The following is a 24,718-nucleotide window of genomic DNA, read 5'->3' as shown; positions in this document are numbered from 1 at the left end:
GCATGAACCATCAACATACAAAGTACCATCGGGATCTGCCAATGGAGTGTTTTTTAGATCAACACGACCCTTCGTTTCTTCTTCAGTTCTTAAATAACAATCATGTGGTGGTACATCATCTGATTCCATATTAGTTGGCAACAATGTCGCCGGATTCAGCACATTACAACGCTTTATTTGTATATGACTTGCCAAAAGTGTCAACTCATAACCAGACAACCTTGCGCTCGTCAAGTGTTGAGTTTTCGTTCGATTCAAGAGAGTGTCAACTGCATGCGGAACCATCACCGTAAGCATATTATCCATGACCAGTCCTGCAGATTGCCGGATGGACACTGCAGCTGCCGCTGTCGCTCTTAGACAACTCGGCAATGCTCTAGCTACTGGGTCCAAGGTCGAGGAAAAATATGCACATGGACGCTGCTTACCGCCAAATTGTTGCGTCAAAACACTCAACGCACAACACATTCACTTGCTTTCCCTTAGACAAAACACACGCTCTTGTCAACGCAATCAACTCCGCCGCTTGCGCTGAATTCTGACTCAATCATGCAGTTTCCACAACCGTACTCAACGTAACTACAGCATACGCAGTCGTCACATCACCATTCGGCAACTTAAAGCATGAACCATCAACATACAAAGTACCATCGGGATCTGCCAATGGAGTGCTTTTTAGGTCAACACGACCCTTCGTTTCTTCTTCAGTTCTTAAATAACAATCATGTGGTGGTACATCATCTGATTCCATATTAGTTGGCAACAATGTCGCTGGATTCAGCACATTACAACGCTTTATTTGTATATGACTTGCCAAAAGTGTCAACTCGTAACCAGACAACCTTGCGCTCGTCAAGTGTTGAGTTTTCGTTCGATTCAAGAGAGTGTCAACTGCATGCGGAACCATCACCGTAAGCATATTATCCATGACCAGTCCTGCAGATTGCCGGATGGACACCGCAGCTGCCGCTGTCGCTCTTAGACAACTCGGCAATGCTCTAGCTACTGGGTCCAAGGTCGAGGAAAAATATGCACATGGACGCTGCTTACCGCCAAATTGTTGCATCAAAACACTCAACGCACAACCCTCTCTCTCGTGAACGTATAGTGCAAACGGCTTACTGTAGTCAGGAGTACCTAACACAGGGGCCGAACAAAACGCATCACGCAATTCAGAAAAACTTTTCTGACACTCTTCAGTCCATAGCAAAGGAGTCGGAACATCCTTGCACGTGAGGGCTACCAATGGCTTCGCTAGCAATGAAAAATTTGGAATCTATTGCCTGCAGTAAGACGTGATACCTAGAAAGGCACGCACATCTCTCTGAGTTGTTTGCACAGTCATTCGAGCGATCGCTGCAATTCTTTCTGGGGTCAACCTTCTTCCCTCCTTTGACAATAAGTGACCGAGATAGGTTACTTCTTGACAACAATATTGTAGCTTAGAAGGTGACACCTTGTGATGTAAGTCACATAGATGCTGTAACAGCGATACTGTAGCAGTTTTGCAAATCTCTTTAGTGCCAGCAGCCACTAACAGATCATCAACGTACTGAATCAAGGCCGCGCCAGCCGGTAACACAAACACATCAAGTTGACTCTTTAGGGCTTGGCTGTAGATCGATGGACTCTCACAGTAGCCCTGTGGAGCGCGTTTAAACCTGAAGCTGCGACCACCTAATGAGAAGCCGAATAGATCTCTGCTTTCCTCAGCAATCGGAATGCTAAAGAAAGCATTCTTCAAATCGATTACCGAGAACCAAGAGGCAGAGGCTGGAATCAGAGTCAGTAAAGCCGTAATGTCAGGCACCACAGGAAATTGTGGAATCACAATTTTATTTACCTCTCTCAAGTCAATGACAAAACGGTACACAGGAGGCTTAGATGGATCAGTTCGTTTCAGAATAGGTAACACAGGACTATTACACACATTTCCCCGAGTTTCCTCAATAACATCCTTCTTGATCAAGTCATATATGATCGCTAACAGTGCTCGTTCACCATCAAGAGAGATACGATACTGGGGAATACGTGGTAATCGCACATTCGATTTCAATTGGACAACATAAGGTGATATGTCCAGCAGGCCCACGTCATTGGGACCTGTTGCCCACAAAGACTCAGGAAGAGAACTCAATTCCGGTGGGAGCTTATCAGATGACAAGTACATAGGAGAGATCACTCTCTGGCCCAATGTAAGCTCCACTCCCGCAGGAGAACAGTACAGAGTCGCATATAATCGTTTCAACAAATCCAGGCCCAAAAGATTCTCACCACAACCAGTAGTCAAAATCAAAGGAGCTTCTAGCTCACGAGGCCCAATTGTAAGGGGCAAAGGGCTAGAAACCAGATTGCTACGGGGCGCCAGAGAATCCAACGTAAACATTCGTTAAGCCAGACAAAGGTGCGCCAGGGAGTTTTGAATGCATGATGGAACTTTTCGCTGCACTAGTGTCCAACAGTAAAAGGCTCAACTACGCCCGATGTGGCAACTGCGACGTATGGCCCTCTCTGATCAACCGTAACTGATACTACTCCCTCTCTTTGTCTGTGGCTGTCCTAGTAATTACCGTCAGCATCAATGTCATGCTCGACGTAATAGTCGTCCACATGATACTGTGCAGATCTATCAGACTATGAATTGCGCTGATCAAAGCAATTGTTCGAATCTGATGAAGTGGTAGAACGCTCATTCTGATTTTGAGAGACACCACAACCTCTACCACGTGATGCCTGTTGAGGACCACTACGACCTCCTTGAGCCGAAACACCATTATTTCGGTCACGTAAAACCGGACAATTAAACTTCAAATGGCCCTCACCCCTACAATATGCGCATTGATTGTACCCAAGCATAGATCTCGGTGTAGAGGAGTCAGTACGCGACTGCGTCCTAGAGGACTGTGATTGCGATCGATTTTGCTGCTGTGAGTCATTTCGATTCGAGCCCGGAGGATATGCTTGCTGCAACAAAACCTTAGTTTTCAGCTCCTTCGTTTTCTTATTCGCACGATCACTTTCTTCCTTTTCTCTATTTTCGTAATATTGAGCCGTGGCTAATATTTGAGCAGTGGTAGAAACAGCCCACAAACTTTCAGAATTCTTCAATTTGTTGCTGAGTTCAGGCAACAAATTCGACACAAATTTATCTTCAAATAGTCGCTGACCTCCCTCAGTGCTCATATCCTGACCACTGTGATCGATGAATGCCTCCTCAAATCTGGTAAAGAAATCGGAGACACTCTCGTCCTTCTTTTGCTTGCACGCAGACAGCTTATCCCAATTAACTCTCATTGCTGGCATAAGTGTCTTCATAAGGGTAATCATTCTTTGGGGCAGATCCGTAATGATCTGTTCAGGCTTAGCCCCACCAACTTGTCGTCCGTCAGCCACCGCAAGAGCAGCCCAATCACCGCCTAACTCAGCTACGTGATTCTCTTGACGGATTTTTGCCCAAATTGGTTAAGGTACTACGTTACCGAACAACATATCAATGTCGGCAAGGTTCATAATAGTAGCATCCACTAATTGGGATAACTCCTTATAATAACCTGCCAGATTTTTCCGAGGATCAGGCAAAGATTGTTTCACCTGCAAAACTTCCGATCGCTTCCATGGGAGGTGTATCCAAACTCTCTGAAAGTGTGGTAAAATTGCAGGATTATCAGCGGGATTACCTGGCATCCACACTGGAGGAACTTCTCGCATGGGATACTGACCAGGTTGTGCCATCCACTCCTCAGTGTCGTCATTAAACAATGCTCGAGGTTGTACTGTAGATCGAAAGGATAAGATACGCTCTAAAGCACGTCGAACATTACCACCCACAATCATACCGTTCGAAAACTGATTCTGGAGTTCAGTCATTTCAGACGGTACATTGTCTACCTCATCATTATCCCACTCCTCTCTTAGGGATTTACACATTTCTTCAAACACAAATCTCTGTGTGGGCTCATTAAATTGAGAGAACGTGTCGAAAACTATGCGCAGGGTGTATTTAGCAGGATGCCTAATCCATTTACGCGTCATTTTCACTAACGTCTCACTCTCCCTACCACTAGGAATTTGGCTTCGTCTCTGCGAGACGTCAGAAACATCGGACCCAAGGATCGGTCCAAATGGAGAGTAAAGATTAGCAACAGCATTAGGTATGCGACTACGGACAGCAGGAGAAGAGGAGAAAAGTACAGGGGCAACAACATGAGGGCTGAACGTAGGAGCATTAGGAGTAGCCAAGAGAGCAGAGGTAGCGGGAACAATAGACTGAGAAGGTATAGGCAGTGGACTAGTAGGAAGAAGGGCAGGTAAGGGAGCAGGGGCAGCTTGAGGAACAAGAGGATTCGGAGGAACAGGACTAACGGCAGGCTGACCAGCAGCTGCTGGAACAACAGGTTGAGGGACAGGAGAAACCACAGGAGCTGTAGTATCCTGCGCGTATGGAGGTGGTGATTTCAGTAAATAGGACAGCAAAGGGTCCTCTACCGCTTCTTCTCCCTTCTTATCAGAACTCGACGGTAAAACAGGATAACACTTATCCACCGCCATATGTTGCAGTCTAGCAAAAACTTCCTTTTCCTTCTCTTCTTTGTCTCGCTGAAACTGCTCTGCATTTCGCATCACCGTAATAATACCTTCTCTCTTATTTTTCTTAATCTGTTTGATTTCTTTCTGCTTGGCCTCTTTACGCCATACCCGAAAGGAATCAAACATGGCCGGCCTAGCTTTCTTTTTAAACAATTTTGCTTCGAGATTGTCCAAAATTGCAGTTTCGAAACTACCATGGGGTGGCCAACTAAGGACACCATCATCTTTAGTGTAACGGATCCAATATTCGTTATATACGATAGGGCCTACTCCGTGGCGACTATAGAGCTCATAAATTGGAGTTCCAACTGGAGGTATCGGACATGAGTCCTCTAATCGGGAATCCATACCACAACATTTAAAGAAACCAAACAAAGTACTACGGCCAGGCATCGTCCACACTAACCGAATTTACAAACTTCAAGGGTTATCGAATTATGATGTCCTCGCAAAAATGCAAGACCCTCGGTTTTTGGCAATTGCAATCGTCAAATAAAACCCAACAACTAAGAACCAACAACTAAGAACCACAAATGCAATGGAACCATGCAAACAACCAGGTTTCAACAATAACCAAGGATTCTGGGAGCGACCCACAAATACTTTACTGAAAGAACAATGGCGTCACCAGGAAGGCCCGTCTATCGTCTAGCCGTACAAAGGACTACGCCAGGCGCCAAAAACAGGTCGACAGTCAGGGCATCAGTCCGTCGCAGCCGTCAGGAGGCGGGAATCTTCGTGGGAAAAGTCTTCGGACCACTTATTTCTATAACAGGATTGATAAAGCGGGGTGCACCTTCCCCCGGAGATTTCACACGAAGTTCCTCACGATCGTCGGGCTTTGGACCGGTACCCCTGATGTCGCACCACGTTGGGCGCCAACTGAAGGACTGGGCTATTCTAAGGCCCAGCGGTGCCAGGGGACAACACCTGAAACCTTCGTGGGTTACCTGTTCCGGCGTACAAATCAAAGAGACACGGGACACTTCCTTCGGCGTCAAAGATCAGGGTTTATTTACTGCAGGGATACAGAAATCGCAAGAAGTACACGGCGTGTAGGTTCTGAGAGACTGCTTCAAATTGCAACAGTGGATCGCTCCTTTTATACATATTTTATTCATAGCACAACATGGCGAACAAAAGGTTACAACTCAGTTCCCACAGTAAACTTCAAAAGGGTCGCTCTCATGTATTCAGAAACCCGGAACATAATTACAGTAACATCGCCGGTTTCCAACTGTAAAAGTACATTATCCCACCATTAAGTACATTCCATTCTGGCTGTAAACGAGTTAAGAAAAGAGACAGAAACAGGTGCAAGGAGGACAAAGATAGACAACAGATTAAAAAAGAGTGTAGGGGGCAGTATCGGAAGCACGATTGCAGGATCAAAGGATTCATGCCTAATGCATGCACGACTGAAACAATAGACCGGCACGGCAAGATGAGCCTCGAGCGGAGCCATCTGCCTTTGCAGTGTCATCCCCCTCGTCATAAAGACACCCTCAAAGGAACACGTGTCTTCCGCAAGAGCTGGGAATCCCAGGGTCACGAAGCGGACAGTGTCCGTTCGCTGGCTACTTGAGGGCAAGAGACAAAATGGATGCCGTATCTAAAATGGAACCCGTGGGTTCAGATGGAGAAACCCACGAATAAGACGAACGGATCAGGGCAGCGTAGCGAAAACGCGTACACCCACTAAACTCGTCATTTGCGGTTCATAGATACCAAACTCGTCCATATTCGAACAAGTCAAAAACATCATTACGATTCTCACGGAACCTCAAGATGTTCTTTTGAAGTGAGGGAGACTTCAAAGAGATGCCTATGACGTGCACAGAGGTCCTCCCTTCCTGCCCTGGCTCCAAGCTCTCTACAGGGAGATATGCCACCCTTTTTGGGGAAAGGTCACATCCTATTCAGGTGTAAGTGAGGATGGTCGAGCTTCTCCCTCCTATCCTGTCAGAATGTCCCAGAAAGACAAACCTAAGCTCCCATTGTGTGGGGCTGTCTAAGGGGAATACGCAAAACCCAGCTGTCACTGTCCCCAGACGTGCATTATAGACAGACAGCAGGCACCAGATGGTTAAGTTAAGAAAATGACAACATTCTAAAAGTAAACAAATGAACCAATGCCCTTAGTTCATTAGCCCTTGTCATTTTACTTTTCTTTATATTTTTCAGAAATACGTTTTTTGCATTGAAAGCATGTCTTCATAAAGGGCAACACTTAGTTTGTAATCACACTTATTACAAACATAAATAGAACATACATATATCACAGTTATGTTTACATGAACAACAGGTACAAACCTACTGACATATTTATATACATAACATATTTGGCCAGTCCTTGTCTAACATAAAATACACATGGTGGAAAAATTATTTTTGGTAATATACATTATGTCCTGCCATTATATGTAGCCCTGGGAACGCTGGCTTAAACTGTTGTAAAGAGGTATGTGGTACCAGTGCTTAATCTCTCCCAGACACTAATGCTGCAAATATCCTTTCCCAGGGGCATGGGTCAACGTGTTTTTACACCCCAAGCTTTTCAGGGGTTCTCATCAGGACCTGGACCTAGTCATTTCTGCTGAAAGTATGTGGAACAGACAATTGTATTAAAATCTAAATGCTAAAAATGTCTTAAATTATGTGGAACTGGGGGATTCCATTGTCAACTGTTGCCACATCAGTTGTTTGTGGGAAATCGAATTCCTATCAAGTAGAAATGTACCATATTTGTTAAATGAGTGCAAGGAAGGCTGTGTGTTAAATCACTGACTATTTCACAAAAGAGAGGGCGAAAGAAAGACTCACCTTTGATTAGAGGTGCACAACCCATGGCCCGCCTCAGATGCACCCCGGGGTTATAGTCTTTCTTGGAGCATTAGCTCAACATATTACCATGCAATATATTTTGTATTTGTTTCAAACTTTTCTGTTAGATAGGATATGTTCTTCATTTCCCATATCAATCAGTTAAACAATCAAAACACTTGTATTGCACCCACCACCCATTAAGGGTTTTTCGCTGCAGCAAGCCGCCTATTCATAACTGTATATCATTAGCACTTGCATCTTATAGAGCCTAGTTCTGGGCTACAAAACTGAAAATAAAGAAGGAGAACTGATATTTCTAAAAAAAAATATGCTGTTTAAAGATTACAGAGGAGATATACAAACCAAGGAAGTTGTAGAACAACCACGCCATGATGCAGTTACTGCACGTGCTATAACTATTAGAATTTACATGTCAAATTAATTATCATTCCCAAAAACGCGTGCGAATGAAATGTGAATGAGAGAAAAATGACACTTAAAAAGCTAACCACTTAAAAAGGTAACTGAACTAAACCAGGCAAGTAGTCCCTCTCTTGGCTTTCACATGTGTACACTAGCATGCAAGCATACACTTGCACAGGTTGATGTACACTGCAGCTGGCCTTATTTTAAAAGATAAGTACAGCTCAAATCCATTTTCAAGTCATACCTACAGTAAGTGGGTGAGACTTCATTAGCAAGCCTCACGCATAGCAGAGGTCTGAAGGCCAAACAATGGAGGTTTTGACAGATCTGTCTGAATCTGCTTTCCTACAGTAGTTGGAATATTCCATTTATTTCCTATTTTATTTCTAGTTTTTATAAAGAGCTGCATTCCACCTTATATACGTGTTGGTACACAAGGAAGGGAATCATTAATATCTATATATTATATGTGCAGGAACCAGAAGGTGAAAAAAACAGATCAAAGACCAGCAAGAATGGAGACAGCCAAATAAATTAATACTAATATCAGCATAGTGATGACAAAGCCTTGAAAAAGGTTCAGAGTCCTGGAAAGCATTGGTGTTGATGGTAGGGCAATCTTATGCGTCTGACGGGTCAGGATGGTGGAATCGGAAGGATTCAAATGTAAATGTAAATGTATTTGAGCTTGTAAAGCATTTGAGCTTGTAAAGCGCACTACTACCCGTAGGTTTCCTGGCGCTGTATAACGATGGGGAACCCATCCTGGCTTTCCCTGTGAGATAGTCCCTATTGGGCAACCCCAAGGTGAAACCAGGCATCCCCGGCGTTGATGGGGCCGTTTGTGGAGATTTAGCAAGCTATTGCCCAGAGTTGCTGAGTGGGACCCATGGTTAGAGTGGCCCCGAAGGCGAGATTTATCGAGCCTGCTGACTTTGGCCCAACACCCTGCCACGTCGGGAATTGAACCCTGGTCTCGGGCCGACCTCTGCTTCTGGGTCTTCCGTCTCTAACCAGTGAGCCACACTACTCCACTGATGCCTTAGCAATTGAATGGGCTAGTCAAACGCAAGAGTAAAGAAGTGAATTTCAAGGTTAAGGCCCTTATTAGAAGTTTGCTGGATTTTGGTCTCGGGGAGACAGGGAGAGGATCAGGATCTCAGACTGGGGGATTATAGCGGGGTTAGGCCTGGGGAAACTTATATGCTACCCTTGTGGTCCTGCAGGGGTCAGTCAGGGGCTGGACCTCCTGCTTTTATACTTGTAGTGGTTCCAAAGGGTGCACATTATGTACACAGTGACACTGGCTCCAGACACAGAATTATTGGGCTCAGAGTCACTGGGCTACGTGGAATTTCCCAGAGTGCTATTCCCAGGGCTGAACTGACTATTCTGTCACTCCAGCACTTCACCAATAGGCTGCATCCCAGGGGAATCATTTAAGAGTGTGATAGGCCAATAATCATATCATGGCCCTAGTTTTGTCCTCCAGCTGTAAAGGCTGGTTTGAACAGTTTGCCAAGCCTGATTTTGATTTCCAATCTGGCTTAAGGGGAGGTAAGGGGGTAATCAAAGGCTTGTGGATTACAAGTATGGGTCAAACAAAATGACACAGTGGCTCAATAGGTGATCATGAAAGTTCTTTTACTAGGGACAGTGACGTGAGTTCAACGTTAGTGTGGTGTGAGGGTATCAAGAAATACCAAACAACATACCAGCTGCAGATACTCTTTGGAGTTTTGAGTGAGGTTTGCTGATAAGACTGGTTCATAAACTAATACAGTAATTGTAAGAAATTTATTGTAATAGGTGAGATTGGTGGAAGCCCAGTTCAATTAATAAACACAATCCTTGTCAGGGTGAACCACGAAAAGCCACTAAATTGACTAGTGCTTAACCCGCTGGTAGCGTGGCACAAAAGAAGTCAGGCTTAACTTAGAGGTAATGAGTAAAATATTTTTGCAGCACACAAACAGTAATAAAGTGAAAAGACAACACAATAAACATTCCCCACTAACTTAAACAAATAGAGTAACTTTTAAGGAATGAAATGGCATAAAACAAATTAAAACTAATCAGTAGGACCAAAGTTATACATTTTAAATGTTTTTAGTGAACAATTGAACCTAAAAGATCAAAGCGCCAACCGTGCGAAGCCAGGCAAAAATCAAATGTAAAGGCTGACCATGATGCAGTGCAGGTCCGATGCAAATGGTGGATTGGGCCCTGTCTTGGTTTACCTTGGATTTAGAAGAAATTTCATAAAAAGTTCTTGAAGAGGTAGATTCTCAGTAGAGCTAGGCACCATGCTGTTTTCGAGGACAACTTGTCGCCGACAGGGAGCTACTGGATGAGGTCTTGGTGAAGCAACCGACAAGGGAGGAAAAAGCTCCAAGTGGGAGAAGGTTGATTTTCAGGCTTAGGAGGTCGCCATCGTCGACGGGGTGCCAACCTGTGTAATGGTGGGGAATCCCTGTCCTACACCGACATATGATTTTGGAAAGTTGTTTCCTTCTCTTGTCAAGGTTTCAAACTGTCTGGGGTGACAATAGACTGTTGTCAGGTTCCCTTGTATATGCTGGAGGCAAAGCCCTTTGAAGTGTAAATTCCGCAGGGTACAGTATTTATTTGACGTTCCGGTGACGCAATGTGCCACTGGCATATTTATAAGGCCACGCAAAGCCTCATTACGTGGCTTTTCATGGCCTTATAAATATGTTCCATTTCACGCAGAAAGCTTTCTGAAAGGAGTGGTCAATGGGTGTTGCTGCAGGCGTTCCCATCAACATCCATGGCTTTTTGACACTACCCCAGATTTACGAGCAATCTTGAGTCTGAGGCAGCGACAACAATTTACACCTCTCCAGGGGAGGCTTAATGGAGGCACATCTAGGAGGAATATCTTTATTTCTCCTTGTTTTTCCTCTTTCTATGGGTGGTGTAGAATGTAGGCCCCATAGAAAGAGGAAAAAGCAAGGCCTGCTGTGCTGCCCTATGGCAAAAAACCCATAAATGAGGCCCTTAGTCCCTTTTATGTCCCTGTCTGAGGGGAATATACAAACCCCACAAGCAGAGCCAGTCACAGTCATGTGACCCTGGACATCGACAGAAGGCACAAAAGGTTGGGATAAGAAAATGCCAACTTCTAAACATGCTCATTATATGGCATGGGGCCACTTGCGGCCCACCTGAACTTCATTTGCAATTCCCTGCTGAACGACATCACTGGACTGCTGTTTACCTACACAGCACTAACATGCAGAAAGTTAATAATTAAACAGGCAAGTTTTTATTTACACAATAACTGAAGTAAAAGAAAAGATAGAAAAGATGCAAATAAGGTGTTTGCACCACTTGTCCCTTTGCAACAAACATGAAACATGAAAGAATATGATAAAGTGTCTTCAAAATTTTGAAAAGTGCATTTCATTACCATTCAGAGGTGTTTCATCTTAGTACATCACATTATATCAATGTAGTAAGAAGTATTTTGTTTACGTTATAGTTTTCAAAAATGAATGTAGAAGCACTCATGCCTCTTACCACCCCAACAAAAATGCCAAGAGAGAAATAAGTGGCAGGTGAATTGACCCATGGAACCCTCTGAATGGTCTGAATTGTTTTTATACATGGACAATATTATAGTTTATTACATCAAACACAAGAAATGGTTTTGTATAGCACATAGTCTGAACTAAAGTTCAAAGATGCTCTGATATGTGATCATGAACAAAAAGGACAGAAGTGAAATAAAACAATTGCCTAGAATCACACAAGTTGGTAAAGTGGGGAAGCTAGGATTGATTCCAGATTTTCAGGTTTCACATTGTACAATCCTATTTCATTCCATTTCAACGATCAAATTACTTCCTTTTTACAATTGACTTTCCGAAGGTAGAGTTTGCAAGCAGAGAAGGCTTACCCCGAGGTGGGTTAGAGGGACAGGAATTCAGATACAGTATTGTCAAATCTATGACTCTTCAAGAGACTAAGATTTTAATTTAGAGGATAGTATGGATTGGAGCCCTCACAATAACTACATAGCTCACTGACGACACCATGTACATGCATCACCTTCTCTATGTCCACTGTACCATCCCCTTCATGCACACACCCTCCCTGCAAAGTCCTACTCCTGCCCAGTTGCATCAATTCGGGCCATACTATGCGGCCCAAAGGAAAATGTTTGCAAATACCCATGTAATAATGTTACTCAATGAGAGAGATAGGCCTTACCACAGTGAAAAATGACATAAATAGTTTTTCACTGCCAGGACATGTAAAACATAAGCACACATTTGCTATTTTTAAAAAATCTCAGGGATGTCCCTAGGGGTTACTTAAAGTAATGAAAAGCAATGTTTAGCCCTGGCAAAAGGTTTATTTTGCCAGGTGAAAGTGACAGTTTAAAACTACACTGCAGAGTTCAGCAGCAGGCCTAAGAAATGCTTCAAAGTGTTACTTTAGTGGGTCGCATAATGAGTGCTGCAGGCTCACTAGTAGCATTTAGTTTACAAGCCCTTCTGTCTACTAGGGACTTACAAGTAATTTAAATGTGCAAATCAGGTGTAGGCCAATTTTACCATATTTGAAGCAGACAGCATGAGCATTTTCGCACAGGATAGCAATGGTGAAGTGCACAGAATCCTAAAGCCAACAGAAAGGATTTCAGCAAAATAGGAGGGGTGAAGACAAAATGTTCGGGGAGTACCACCCCTGGGTATCATGTCTAGCAGTGATCAGGATTGGACATGAGCACTGCCAGGACTATAGCGATTTTCTGAGAGCCATAGACAACTGACAAAAACATTTTAAGCAAAAATAGGTGATCGTATACTGCTTTGGAGACTGCATTTTTTTGGAGTTAAAGAACATATCCCTATCAAAGAGAACACCGAAACTGAATACTTTTTCCACTGGGATTGATGGATGCCAAAATAGAGGGAAAAGGGTGCGAATGACCAGGCTCTTAAGCAGGATTTCCATTTTTTTAACTGTTCGACAGAGACAATGTTTCTGCGTATTTGAAAAATCTGATAGAGACAACTGTGCTGATTTTCAAAATTATGGATAGGAAGTCGCACAACAGGAGTACTCTTACTTACTCTTACATCAGCAGTGGATCTTCCAAAAGGGTGGAGGGGCCACACTCCCTCACTTTTTGAACATAAATAGTGTATGTTAGGCTGAACAAAGGTCAGTCTGATTGACACTCTTTATTTTCAAGTCAGGCAGCCAGGAGCTAGACATGCATTAAATATGTTGGCTCCTGGCTGCCTGAGCTGTACTTTGCTAGGCTGAGGATGTTGCAACTCCTGTGGGCGTGACCTCCTCAGCTTGGCAAAGCACCTTGAGGCTCTTCCCCACATGACGAGGGGGAATGACTCTGATTGCCTCGGACCTCGGTGCTTCAGCTCTAAGGACTGAAAAGCCCAGGGCTGAGTGTCAATCACTGACACTTCGTCACAGAGTTGGGTGGGGTCAGCAACTCTCACTGACCCCATCCTGCTCTGTGAAGAGGTAGGGACTGCTGCCTCCCGTCACTGGCTGACCATAGGTAGGCTGCAGACCTAACCCTCTTGGCACCGCTGAGGCTTCCTGCTCCCGAGAGCTGCAAGCAGGTAAGTATTGTTTTAATTGACTGCTTTGGTGCGTGCATGTATGAATAAATGTGTGTATTTCTAAGTGACTGTTGTGAATGGGATTGTATGCCTGTGTCTGCATGTCAATGCATGGGTGTAAGTGAGTATGCATGTGTGTGGGCCCCCTCCCACCACCCTCCAAGGTGTACTTACCAGCCACCACTGTCTTACATGCCTTTTATGAATCAGCCATTGAACGTCCAACTTGCTACTAACTGTATTTGAATATTCCCTGAACATTATTATCTGGGATATTTTGACTTAATTGACAAGAGGCTGTCGTCAAGCTTAAGATTGAACCTGTGTGGTCCATCCCGTGTGGTACCCACCCTTAAAATTTACTAAATGGGAGGCAAGGGTGTTAGTGAAACACTGAGGGCCTCATTTATGAGCATTTTATGCCGCCGGATTGTCACTTCTTTGGCGTTCCAGTAGCACAATGTGCCCCGGCATATTATAAGGCCACTTACAGCCACTTTATGGGACTTTTCATGCCCTTGTAAATATGTGCTCCTTTCTCGCAGAACACTGCATGAAAGTGGAGTTCCATGGGTTGAAGCTTTTGAGATATTGTACATTACAGAAGGGGGTTGGACCCATGCAGTCACGGGGACCTGGGCGTTGTGTGGTAAATGTAAAGAAAGGGTCCCCGTGAGGAGAACGTGTAAACACACAATGACACACTTACACGTTTAAATAAAGGTAAGAAATTGATTCTAATGAGAATGTTGTCATTTATTCAACAACACTACATTTTGATTTAGTGAAGCATTATTACAATCACTTTAAGGAGAGTAAGAAATTGGAAAAATGAAATAGCCCCAAGTTGGGAGGGGAGGGAAGGAGGAAGTGGTGCTCAAGGGCTGTGAAAAAGTTAGGGAAAGTACACAGACTTAAACAGGATGTAAATAAATACAAGAATCAAATCAGGAATTGGAAATTATTCCAAAAACCAAACAGCCTATGTGAATTATGGCAAATGTTGAAAACACAATTCATCTACGGACATTCTACGGTTACATATACAGTTCAGTGTGATCCAGGGGATGTGCCGGACGTCCAAAGGTTAAGAGTCGTCGACGTTACGACCCCTATTTATAGGCTAACTTAAGTCCTTTTCCGGGGTCTTCATCAGGACCGTTACAGTGGGGGAAGGGACGAAGTGGGGCCGTCCTGTCTGTAAAATTAAAAACCAATATCAGAAATTGGGATTAAGCTGGACATCACAGTCACTGTCCTGTAAACCATAAAGGTTGATTGATCAAGACAAAATTGCACCATGGAGTCCGGGTCACTGGGACCTCTGGACAGAGGGAACTGGGAGCGGAGTAAGCAACATATCATGCTCAAGCTCAATAGTATAAATCTTAATTATCTAAAGGGAGACAATTACCGAAGAAAACAATAGCCAACAAGAAATTTTAAAAGACATATACATTAAAATACATTGTCTGCGGGAGAGACTCACTTGGAGTGGAGGAGAAACAGTGCAGTAGACAATCCAAATGGTGTACTGCTCCCGATGGGAAAGAAACTTTCTCCGAAAAAACTGTCAACTGTGGGTGGAACCACAGGTGTTCATTAGTACAGGTGTGGGTGTGTAGTGGAAAATTACCATTACACGGACAAGATTTAATGGCTACACGTCCAAATACAGAATAGATGGACCAATAAGGTACGCTGAAAACGGGTAAAAAATGTACCTTTAGTTTAGTCAAACTAACTCCATGAAGATATATGTCAGCGGGGACAATTGCTGCCACGACTTGAGGGCGGCGTGCTAGTTTGCTGCAGATCTAACTGGCAAATCTAGGTGGAACCAAACAAGTCTAGGTATTAAAGCCATGTTGGTTCACGATGGAAAACATTACAATTGTTATAGGCATATGCATGCAGACTGGGCCAGAATGTCCGACAGTAAATGGGGACTCAGTGCAGAATCAAAAATATTAGCATTAAAGGAGCACATATATATGGCGCTAGGGACAATTTATACGAGAATCACAGTAGGTTACTAACTTGTGTGGGTCCACGCAGCTTTTAAGTGGACAGGAGACCACAGGTACCCGCGGCGGTCGCCATGATAACTCAGCCGACTGGGTGCCGTCACGGTTGATTCCTGGAAACCAAGAAATCGTAATGAGGGAACGTATTCCCGTTTCTATCAAAGGTACGGGTCAGGGCGCCTGGGATAAACACTTACTTGACGCAAATGAAACGAGGCGCAAGCCTTCAGTCCGATTACAATCCGCAGAACTCCGTCAGCCGCTACGCGGAGTTTAGGGGTGGAGCCTGCCACATAACATGGGTGCTGGATATAGAAGAGTTACTGCATCATCTCAGTCTACATAACTCCGTCACCCGCTACGCGGAATTTAGGGGCGGAGCCTCAGAATGACATTGATGGAAGAAATAAAAGAATTACTGCATCGTCTCGCCGGGTGATGGAAATTTCAAGTGACTTTGTGCTTGCGTGACTTACAAATAGGTACAAGATATTTAAACAAAAATAGGGTGTCTGAAAATGTCTAAATGTCAATGAAAAATCATAATATATTGCGCTCACGCACTACCCAAACAAGGGAGTGTAGGCAAGCCAGCACATCGTAGACCAAGATAGGGTGTCAGAGAATGCCTAAATGTCTCAACCTTGACATGCGTACAGACAATAAATCATATATCGAAAAATCACATGTATCAGATAATCTGTATAGTTAAACAGGCACAAGGCATGTGAGTATAGGGTTAAATTGAGAAATCTCCTACATATGTTAGGCTAGGTGACAGAATGAAAAAATCATAATATATTGCACTCACGCACTACCCAAACATGGGAGTGTAGGTGAGCAAGCACATCGTAAACAAGGATCATATAATATGAGACAGCAGAAAATTGTTAGACTCGTGCACCTATCAAACATGGTAGTGTAGACGAGTGACCCATGGATGTGACAAATTAGAAAGTCATTAGTGCATAATGCTCACGCACAAACCTGACATGGTAGTGTAGGTGAGCGAACAAATCGTTGGGAAGGATTTATGCACCTCTTAAGCAACATGATGCAGCTAGTAGAGCACGCAGTGCAGAGAAATCCATCATCTTAATGCAGCCAATTGGGCAAGACTACCGTCCTGCTCGTTCAAGCCATTTTTAATTGAGTCTAGGAGGAACATCCATTTGCATTCTCGTAAATTCAGTACAGATGCTAGATTCCCACCTCTCCTACCCAGGGACACCTTCTCAATTACCAACCACTTTAAGTCTGACACTGTATGTCCAGTATTCTGCCAATGGTCCACCAAAGGAGCACCTAGGACCTTGCAACATAGCCTGCTACAATGTGAAAAAATCCGAGATTTCATTTTTTGCTGGGTTTGTCCAACATACACTTTGTTGCATGGACATGTTATTATGTAGATCACACTGTTGGTATTGCAGTTGGTATGGTGTTTTAATGTAAAGACCTGCTCGCCATGTGTGAAGGTTTTGGTCTGAATAGTGGTCTCACAAGCTGTACAAGTGCCACATCTGAAGTGACCTATCACAGGTGGTAAGTTCCATAGGCTTGTAAGTGTGGGCGGGATCTCGGGTTCCAAATATGAATGAACCACCATATCTCGAATGTTTTTTGACCTTTTGAAGGAATGGAGGGGAAGCTGTGGTTGATCAATCTCGTCAGCAATTAGAGGCCAATTCTTGTTGATAACTTGTTTCACCTCATTACTCCTTGTAGTGAACGTTGTGACACAAATCATACGGTTCATCTCAGGGGCATCACGGGCTTCAGGATTCAGCAAAATCACTCGCGGGTTGTACCAAGCTCGTTTTCTAGCACATCTAACCATACGAGCTGGGTAGCCACGTGATATGAGGCGCTCTCTAAGGATCTCAGACTCCTTGATGTAGTTGGTCCGTGTAGAACAGTTTCTTCTAATTCTCAGAAACTGGCCTACAGGAAGGTTGTCTCTGAGGCCTCTCGGATGGTTGCTTCCATATTGTAACAGAGAGTTCCGCTCTGTCGGCTTTCTGTAGAGTGTTGTCAATAGGTAACCATTCTCCACATAGATGGAGATGTCCAAAAAGGGTATGGATTTGTTGCTTGATTCCAAGGTAAATTGGATGTTGGGGTTCCGTTGATTCAGCCAAGAATGGTACTCTTTAAGTTGATCGCTATTGCCTTGCCAGATGCACAAAACATCATCGATGTATCTGACCCAGAGGGTCAACATGGATGAAAAGGGATTGTTTGGTGAAAAAACATGTTCCTGTTCGAAGTGGTCCATGTAAATAATGGCCAAATTAGGGGCAAAGGTTGCGCCCATGGCCACGCCCTTGGTCTGTACATAGAACTTTTCTTGAAAGATGAAGAAATTTTTCTTCATAGCAATGCACAATAAATCAATTATAAACTCCGTTGGAACTTGAAACGGCGCAGGTCTTTGGTTCAATGCCGCTTCCATCACATCCAGAGCATCCTGTTGGGGGATGCTCGTATAGAGTGATATAATATCACAAGTTACCAAAAGTGTAGTCTTGGGGTCGAATGGTCTTTCATCGATCAGTTGAATCACTTGGGTGGTGTCACGTAGATACGCTCTTGTGTTGAGGGCAATGGGCTTCAGAAAGAAATCTATGTATTTACATAGCGGCTCTAACATGGACCCGCAACCAGACACTATGGGACGTCCTGGGGGGCTGTCAAGATTTTTATGAACCTTGGGCAAGGTATAAATAGTTGCCAACCTCGGAGATTTCTGGTTCAAAAATTTGAACTCTTGATCACTCAGGAAGCCAGCTTCCAAACCCTTTTGTGTGGTGGATAGAATCGTAAGGGCTAAGTCTCTGGATGGGTCACTGGATATTTCTTGATAACTGACACCGTCGGACACTTGTCTGTGAATTTCCTCTTTATACTTGGACAGGTCCTGGACAACGATTGCCCCGCCTTTATCGGCGGGTTTAATGACAACTCGTTTGTTGGTAGACAGATCCGTAAGTGCTTGTTTTTCTTTCTTGCTGAGGTTGAATCTGACAAACTTTTTAGTACTCAAGGTTTGATCAACTGCTTTGGTGACGATATCTTCAAAAGCCAGGATTCTAGGGCTCATAGCATAGGTTGGTGGAAAGAAAGTAGATGGTTCCCTCAAGCCCGTGATGGATCCTTGTTGTCTGATGGTTTGATTCCGGAAGAAATACCTTAATCGAATCTTTCTAAAGAATCTGTATAGTTCAGTCCTCAGTTGGAATTTATTTGCTGAAGCAGTGGGCACATAGGAGAGGCCTTTGCTTAGTACCTTGATTTCTTCATCTTTAAGTTGGTAAGATGAGATGTTAATCACAGGGTTGGCATTAACAATAGTGGTGGGTGGTACCTCAGGTACAGTACTGGCTGTTTCCATCACCACCGGTAGGTGTTTCTCCGAGTCGAGATTTCGCCATGTGGTTCGGGGCGGAATGTCACTTGTTTTGGTGATTTGCCCCTGTTGCCGTCCCATCCGGAATTCTGTTGCTGACCTCTCCTCTGTCCTCTGTTCCAATTGGTACCACGTCCTCGGGGGGGACGCCATTGTCCCCGGCCCTGTTCTAAAAAATGAGGCTGGAATTGAGGGGGGTACTGTTGGTAGTTGGTATATCCAGGTGGGTAATTGTACGAGGTGCTAGGTCCTGCCTCACTGTCACTGCCTGAACTATAGGAGGAATCCGAAAAAGTTGAGAAATTCCGTCTTCCTCTAAAACCACCGCGGCCGCAGTTGGAGAACCGTCCTTGGGTATCCTGCTTGTAGTAGTCTGGTTGCAGGTAGGGGTACACAGATTTTTTGTCAAAAGTTCTAAGGTCTCTCGCCAATTTCTCCAATTTTTTCGTTTGGGCAGTTATGTCAAAATCCTTGATCGATGCTTCCAGATTCTCAAGAGCTTCCTTGCTTTTGGTCAAAGTGCTGTCCCCTAGGATCTCCGCTTTAAGGTCTGCAATTTCTTTACTGAGTGATACCACTTGTTCGGCAGCCGTCTCCACTCCCAGCACCATCCAGTGCCGGGAGCAGTTATTATCTACGTAGCTAAACCCTTCTTTAAATTTAGGGACGTCCACAAAAATGGCTGGCTCGATTTTAATTTGTAATCCTACCGGAATTATGTTCTCTTGTAGGTACTTGGTGAACAGATGTCCGTGTAACCTGGTTCTAATGAGCTTCTTCTCTAATCTCTCTAACCGAGATATTTTGTCATTCAGAGTGACATCAACTATAGGTGCAGTGGTAGACAAAAAAGTGGTAGATAAATCTTTAGTTAGTTGGCTAATGTATGCCTCTGTATAGGATAAGATCTCAGGTTCCGCCATGGTAAGGTAGAATTAATCTAAGGAAACCTCGCAGGTCAGCACCTGCTCAGAAGACATTACAGAAGGGGGTTGGACCCATGCAGTCACGGGGACCTGGGCGTTGTGTGGTAAATGTAAAGAAAGGGTCCCCGTGAGGAGAACATGTAAACACACAATGACACACTTACAAGTTTAAATAAAGGTAAGAAATTGATTCTAATGAGAATGTTGTCATTTATTCAACAACACTACATTTTGATTTAGTGAAGCATTATTACAATCACTTTAAGGAGAGTAAGAAATTGGAAAAATGAAATAGCCCCAAGTTGGGAGGGGAGGGAAGGAGGAAGTGGTGCTCAAGGGCTGTGAAAAAGTTAGGGAAAGTACACAGACTTAAACAGGATGTAAATAAATACAAGAATCAAATCAGGAATTGGAAATTATTCCAAAAACCAAACAGCCTATGTGAATTATGGCAAATGTTGAAAACACAATTCATCTACGGACATTCTACGGTCACATATACAGTTCAGTGTGATCCAGGGGATGTGCCGGACGTCCAAAGGTTAAGAGTCGTCGACATTTCGACCCCTATTTATAGGCTAACTTAAGTCCTTTTCCGGGGTCTTCATCAGGACCGTTACAGTGGGGGAAGGGACGAAGTGGGGCCGTCCTGTCTGTAAAATTAAAAATCAATATCAGAAATTGGGATTAAGCTGGACATCACAGTCACTGTCCTGTAAACCATAAAGGTTGATTGATCAAGACAAAATTGCACCATGGAGTCTGGGTCACTGGGACCTCTGGACAGAGGGAACTGGGAGCGGAGTAAGCAACATATCATGTTCAAGCTCAATAGTATAAATCTTAATTATCGAAAGGGAGACAATTACCGAAGAAAACAATAGCCAACAAGAAATTTTAAAAGACATATACATTAAAATACATTGTCTGCGGGGGAGACTCACTTGGGGTGGAGGAGAAACAGTGCAGTAGACAATCCAAATGGTGTACTGCTCCCGATGGGAAAGAAACTTTCTCCGAAAAAACTGTCAACTGTGGGTGGAACCACAGGTGTTCATTAGTACAGGTGTGGGTGTGTAGTGGAAAATTACCATTACACGGACAAGATTTAATGGCTACACGTCCAAATACAGAATAGATGGACCAATAAGGTACGCTAAAAACGGGTAAAAAATTTACCTTTAGTTTAGTCAAACTAACTCCATGAAGATATATGTCAGCGGGGACAATTGCTGCCACGACTTGAGGGCGGCGTGCTGGTTTGCTGCAGATCTAACTGGCAAATCTAGGTGGAACCAAACAAGTCTAGGTATTAAAGCCATGTTGGTTCACGATGGAAAACATTACAATTGTTATAGGCATATGCATTCAGACTGGGCCAGAATGTCTGACAGTAAATGGGGACTCAGTGCAGAATCAAAAATATTAGCATTAAAGGAGCACATATGTATGGCGCTAGGGACAATTTATACGTGAATCACAGTAGGTTACTAACTTGTGTGGGTCCACGCAGCTTTTAAGTGGACAGGAGACCACAGGTACCCGCGGCGGTCGCCATGATAACTCCGCCGACTGGGTGCCGTCACGGTTGATTCCTGGAAACCAAGAAATCGTAATGAGGGAACGTATTCCCGTTTCTATCAAAGGTATGGGTCAGGGCGCCTGGGATAAACACTTACTTGACGCAAATGAAACGAGGCGCAAGCCTTCAGTCCGATTACAATCCGCAGAACTCCGTCAGCCGCTACGCGGAGTTTAGGGGTGGAGCCTGCCACATAACATGGGTGCTGGATATAGAAGAGTTACTGCATCATCTCAGTCTACATAACTCCGTCACCCGCTACGCGGAATTTAGGGGCGGAGCCTCAGCATGACATTGATGGAAGAAATAAAAGAATTACTGCATCGTCTCGCCGGGTGATGGAAATTTCAAGTGACTTTGTGCTTGCGTGACTTACAAATAGGTACAAGATATTTAAACAAAAATAGGGTGTCTGAAAATGTCTAAATGTCAATGAAAAATCATAATATATTGCGCTCACGCACTACCCAAACAAGGGAGTGTAGGCAAGCCAGCACATCGTAGACCAAGATAGGGTGTCAGAGAATGCCTAAATGTCTCAACCTTGACATGCGTACAGACAATAAATCATATATCGAAAAATCACATGTATCAGATAATCTGTATAGTTAAACAGGCACAAGGCATGTGAGTATAGGGTTAAATTGAGAAATCTCCTACATATGTTAGGCTAGGTGACAGAATGAAAAAATCATAATATATTGCACTCACGCACTACCCAAACATGGGAGTGTAGGTGAGCCAGCACATCGTAAACAAGGATCATATAATATGAGACAGCAGAAAATTGTTAGACTCGTGCACCTATCAAACATGGTAGTGTAGACGAGTGACCCATGGATGTGACAAATTAGAAAGTCATTAGTGCATAATGCTCACGCACAAACCTGACATGGTAGTGTAGGTGAGCGAACAAATCGTTGGGAAGTATTTATGCACCTCTTAAGCAACATGATGCAGCTAGTAGAGCAGGCAGTGCAGAGAAATCCATCATCTTAATGCAGCCAATTGGGCAAGACTACCGTCCTGCTCGTTCAAGCCATTTTTAATTGAGTCTAGGAGGGACATCCATTTGCATTCTCGTAAATTCAGTACAGATGCTAGATTCCCACCTCTCCTACCCGTATGGTTAGACGTGCTAGAAAACGAGCTTGGTACAACCCGCGAGTGATTTTGCTGAATCCAGAAGCCCGTGATGCCCCTGAGATGAACCGTATGATTTGTGTCACAACGTTCACTACAAGGAGTAACGAGGTGAAACAAGTTATCAACAAGAATTGGCCTCTAATTGCTGACGAGATTGATCAACCACAGCTTCCCCTCCATTCCTTCAAAAGGTCAAAAAACATTCGAGATATGGTGGTTCATTCATATTTGGAACCCGAGATCCCGCCCACACTTACAAGCCTATGGAACTTACCACCTGTGATAGGTCACTTCAGATGTGGCACTTGTACAGCTTGTGAGACCACTATTCAGACCAAAACCTTCACACATGGCGAGCAGGTCTTTACATTAAAACACCATACCAACTGCAATACCAACAGTGTGATCTACATAATAACATGTCCATGCAACAAAGTGTATGTTGGACAAACCCAGCAAAAAATAAAATCTCGGATTTTTTCACATTGTAGCAGGCTACGTTGCAAGGTCCTAGGTGCTCCTTTGGTGGACCATTGGCAGAATACTGGACATACAGTGTCAGACTTAAAGTGGTTGGTAATTGAGAAGGTGTCCCTGGGTAGGAGAGGTGGGAATCTAGCATCTGTACTGAATTTACGAGAATGCAAATGGATGTCCCTCCTAGACTCAATTAAAAATGGCTTGAACGAGCAGGACGGTAGTCTTGCCCAATTGGCTGCATTAAGATGATGGATTTCTCTGCACTGCCTGCTCTACTAGCTGCATCATGTTGCTTAAGAGGTGCATAAATACTTCCCAACGATTTGTTCGCTCACCTACACTACCATGTCAGGTTTGTGCGTGAGCATTATGCACTAATGACTTTCTAATTTGTCACATCCATGGGTCACTCGTCTACACTACCATGTTTGATAGGTGCACGAGTCTAACAATTTTCTGCTGTCTCATATTATATGATCCTTGTTTACGATGTGCTGGCTCACCTACACTCCCATGTTTGGGTAGTGCGTGAGTGCAATATATTATGATTTTTTCATTCTGTCACCTAGCCTAACATATGTAGGAGATTTCTCAATTTAACCCTATACTCACATGCCTTGTGCCTGTTTAACCATACAGAATATCTGATACATGTGATTTTTCGATATATGATTTATTGTCTGTACGCATGTCAAGGTTGAAACATTTAGGCATTCTCTGACACCCTATCTTGGTCTACGATGTGCTGGCTTGCCTACACTCCCTTGTTTGGGTAGTGCGTGAGCGCAATATATTATGATTTTTCATTGACATTTAGACATTTTCAGACACCCTATTTTTGTTTAAATATCTTGTACCTATTTGTAAGTCACGCAAGCACAAAGTCACTTGAAATTTCCATCACCCGGCGAGACGATGCCGTAATTCTTTTATTTCTTCCATCAATGTCATGCTGAGGCTCCGCCCCTAAATTCCGCGTAGCGGGTGACGGAGTTATGTAGACTGAGATGATGCAGTAACTCTTCTATATCCAGCACCCATGTTATGTGGCAGGCTCCGCCCCTAAACTCCGCGTAGCGGCTGACGGAGTTCTGCGGATTGTAATCGGACTGAAGGCTTGCGCCTCGTTTCATTTGCGTCAAGTAAGTGTTTATCCCAGGCGCCCTGACCCATACCTTTGATAGAAACGGGAATACGTTCCCTCATTACGATTGCTTGGTTTCCAGGAATCAACCGTGACGGCACCCAGTCGGCGGAGTTATCATTGCGACCGCCGCGGGTACCTGTGGTCTCCTGTCCACTTAAAAGCTGCGTGGACCCACACAAGTTAGTAACCTACTGTGATTCACGTATAAATTGTCCCTAGCGCCATATATATGTGCTCCTTTAATGCTAATATTTTTGATTCTGCACTGAGTCCCCATTTACTGTCGGACATTCTGGCCCAGTCTGAATGCATATGCCTATAACAATTGTAATGTTTTCCATCGTGAACCAACATGGCTTTAATACCTAGACTTGTTTGGTTCACCTAGATTTGCCAGTTAGATCTGCAGCAAACCAGCACGCCGCCCTCAAGTCGTGGCAGCAATTGTCCCCGCTGACATATATCTTCATGGAGTTAGTTTAACTAAACTAAAGGTCAATTTTTTACCCGTTTTCAGCGTACCTTATTGGTCCATCTATTC

Source organism: Lissotriton vulgaris, chromosome 6 (genome assembly GCF_964263255.1).
Source record: "Lissotriton vulgaris chromosome 6, aLisVul1.2, whole genome shotgun sequence".
NCBI classification, from domain to species: Eukaryota; Metazoa; Chordata; class Amphibia; order Caudata; family Salamandridae; genus Lissotriton; species Lissotriton vulgaris.
This window is presented reverse-complemented; position numbering follows the sequence as displayed.